Genomic DNA, 3,479 nt, shown 5'->3' on the forward strand with positions numbered 1-3,479 from the left:
GACCCATCTGTTTCTGCTTTTCTCCCGGCTGCCCAGCACTGCAGCATCCGGGTCACACTGTGCTCAGTTTCCTGCAGAGTCAAGGCCCCTGTTGATGGCAGCTGCTGCAGTCACTTGTCATTGCTGCTGAAACAAGTCCTCTCGGGCTCGCCAGTGAGAGGGCGTCTGTACCTCGCCTTGGCTGTGCGGGATCCTGAGGGTGATGGGTGTCAGGCGTCTGAAATTCCGGCGTCTTTGATTGCCTCGGGTCACCATTTGATGTTCCCAGTTGCTCTGTCAGTAGCCCGCCCGGCCTGGAGGCCGCCTGGGCTGCCTTTCCTGACGTCAGTTTATAGCAGATGTAGCCTCCCCTCAACCAGCCCCTGGGGACTGCTCCTTGGCCCTGGGCAGGTAGCTTTGCATGTGCCCCCAGCTTCCTGTCATCATGTACCTTTTGGCCTCTACTTTTGTGTCCTCTTGGTTTTAATCAAGTAAACCTTTGGTGCCTTTAGTTTGAGAGTACACCAGTAGGGCGCAGTTGGGGTTCCCCTTCCTGCCCAGTGAACAGAGCCGTCTTCTTTCAGCGCAGTGGGTCAGTGTCTGGGCCCATATTCCCACCAGTGACCCAGTGGGAATGAAGGCTGCTCTGTCCTGACGGTGGAGTCGGGTGGGTCCCAGGCATCCTGGCCGGCTCCTTTAAGGCCAGCCTTTGATACAGTGTCAGGAAAGTTGTGGTTTCAAGTTCAAACTGTGGTTTTGAGAGATTCTAGCTTAAAAGGGAAAGGGCAAGGAAGCATCTCTGCTTTGGGGGTCTTCCAGAGTGAGGTTCCTTCCCTGGAGGAGGCGTCCCGTGTGTTTCCCTACCGTTCTCTTCCCCTTGCTCTCCTGGGCTTTCTGAGGGTGGGGACTCAGGGTCTTAAGGGAAAAAATAATCGGCATCTCTCAAAAACCACAGTTTGGACTTGAAACTCAACACTGTGATTTGAATTCTTCAAGTCATGGTTTGAATTGAAAGGGCCTGCCCCCATGCCAGAGACCGCTTTGATGAGGGAGGCAAGCAGCAGTCTCCAGATTGTGATTATTTTAAAAATTAATCTTAGATGGGAGGATGGATGATAAGGTGCCAAGATCAGGAAGACAGAGTCCTGTGAAGTGTTCCGGTGCTTTCCAGCCGCCGGACCCGCAGCCGGGGAGACCTGCTGCGGCAAGTAGACGGTCATTACTTACCAGAGGCTTCAGGCTAGGCTTGGGAGCTGCAGGGTCCTCGCAGTTTTTGTTCCTTACAGTCTCGGGGACATTCAGGGTTGAATTCCAGCAGGTCTTTTGGAAACTCTGACATCGTGCTGCTGCGCGTTCACATCCCCCTCCCCACTTTAAAAACCGCCAGTCACCACTCCGGGGGTGAAAGGTGCCTGGGGAGCCCGGCCGCAGCCAGCTGGAGTGGCCCGTGTGTGCAGGCGCCGCTGGAGCGCCAGCCTCGCTCGAGGCCTCTGCAAGCATGGACCTTGGGGAGGACAGAAGCACTGATTCATCCCAGGACCGTTTGGAAGGGTCACAAGCCAGAGAGAGGTCTTCTCTCTGCAGCCAACGACTTGGATCCTCCGGCCTCTGAGGAGGGTCCCTTTTGTTGTTACCCAGAAGCCACAAGCCACAGGAGTGGGGAGGCAACACTGAAGAAGCGGAACTGAGGGACTTGCCCTGAGCAGGCCTTGAAAATGACCCACGTGAAGTTAGAGATTCCTGGGGGCCAAACTTTTTGAGCCTTGGGCCAAACAAACAGAAAGACTGGAGAAAGAAAAAAGCAAACTAAAGAACCAAACTGTTGATAAGAGGAGCAAGCGGAATGCCATAAGGTCAAGGAAGCTGGGGAACTAGGAATGCTAGAGCTTCAGAGGGCTGTTTTCAAATACACCAGTAGGAATTTGCAGCATCTCAAATACCCTGAGCTCCCGAGGGTGGGTGAGGATTTTCTTGGAGCAGGAGACCACCACGGGACAGACCTTGCCTGGGTACGGGATGCGGTGCAGGGGCCAGGCTACATACATGAAGCAGTGGGGCTCAGGCGTGCTGGCATGTGGGAGGAACTGGAACGAGGGGGTGATAGGCCTGTACAAGGAAACTTGGGTCCCGTGTCTGTGTGAGAGTTCGTGGGTGGCTTCTGGGGCCAGGGTGGAGCGCCTGTTTGACACTGAGGGGTGGCCTGGGCAGGGATGAGGGCAGCGTTGTGATTTTGTGGGCTCAACTGAGAGAAGGGCTGTATCCGTGATGTTCTGCACTGTTGAATGATGCAGAGCTAGACTTGTGGCTACGTGCTCACTGAAGGCGAGTGTGCAAGCGCTCTGTGGCCCACTGAGGTCTTGGGGAAGAAGGTGGTGTGGGTGGTGGAGGGACAAGGCACAGAGGGAAGGCGCCCCAGGATTCTGAAGGTCCGTGGGATTCAGAAGGGACATAGATATGGGCCCTGCGTTCAATTTATGACAGTATTTTTGCAACCTGTTTGGTGAGAAGTTACTGCTTGGCTTAGAGGATGGATCAAAACTGACAACGTGAGACAACCAGGCTGAATTTGAACTTCTGCAAAAATTCAACCACATGGGTTCAGGGGGGGCAGTTAGCTCGGTGGCTTGTGTTTAATAAACAAGGTGATGAAAACATGGCCATGCCAGAGGTTCTCCTTTATGATAAACTCTGTTATGAACCGACAGCATCAGGGGTTGTCCCAAAAGCCCAGCAGTAGTAGGACGTGTTAATAAACGTGGTGTCGGGAAGGAAGAATGCAAGAGTCCAGGCTACCGGTGGCACAGTGTTCATTTGTGGCCACGGATGTTGAGGACCTCAGTGACAGGCTGGGGTAGCTGGTGGGTGGGCACCTGCAGAGGCAAGAACAGGGGGATGGGTTATTTGGGTGGGAAGTAAAAGCGCTTCCTAACAAAGGCAGTTACTCAAAACTGGGTTGGTCTCCCTTTTGACAGGTAGTGAGGTCCTTGTCCCTGGAAGTGTTCAAGCAAACCTTGACTAATTGGGTCCTGATGACTAGGGTAGATTCCCGCACACAGCAGATGGCAGAATCTCAGCTTCCTGGTCATCTTTTGGGCTTTCTCCCAGCTGGATGATCCTACCCAGCCATACCACCTGCTCACCACTTCCCCCCCTGCCTACCGCTTTCTGACTGGCCTGGGGCAGCTGCAGGAAGGGGCAAAGAGGAGCCTGTGGGTTCAACACCTAGTCCCCCCTGACCAGGGAGCAGATGAACCCTCTGACTCACTCATCCAGCGATAGGGTGTAGACTGCCCAGCAATGAAAGGACCTGGAGTCCTTTTCCACGGGGCACGGATTTCCACACTTCCCACCTTCGGACGACACAGGCGTCTTGGGCTCCACCGAGACCAGCAATGCCTGGGATGCGCAGCCTCCAGCGCCAGCCTTGTTCCCGAAGTCTCTTCCCTTCCCGGGCCTCAGTCTGACGCCCACAGCCCTTTTCAGGAAGCCAACTCCCAAAA

The sequence above is a fragment of the Artibeus jamaicensis genome, unplaced genomic scaffold (genome assembly GCF_021234435.1).
Source record: "Artibeus jamaicensis isolate MK-2021 breed Jamaican fruit bat unplaced genomic scaffold, CSHL_Jam_final scaffold_614, whole genome shotgun sequence".
NCBI classification, from domain to species: Eukaryota; Metazoa; Chordata; class Mammalia; order Chiroptera; family Phyllostomidae; genus Artibeus; species Artibeus jamaicensis.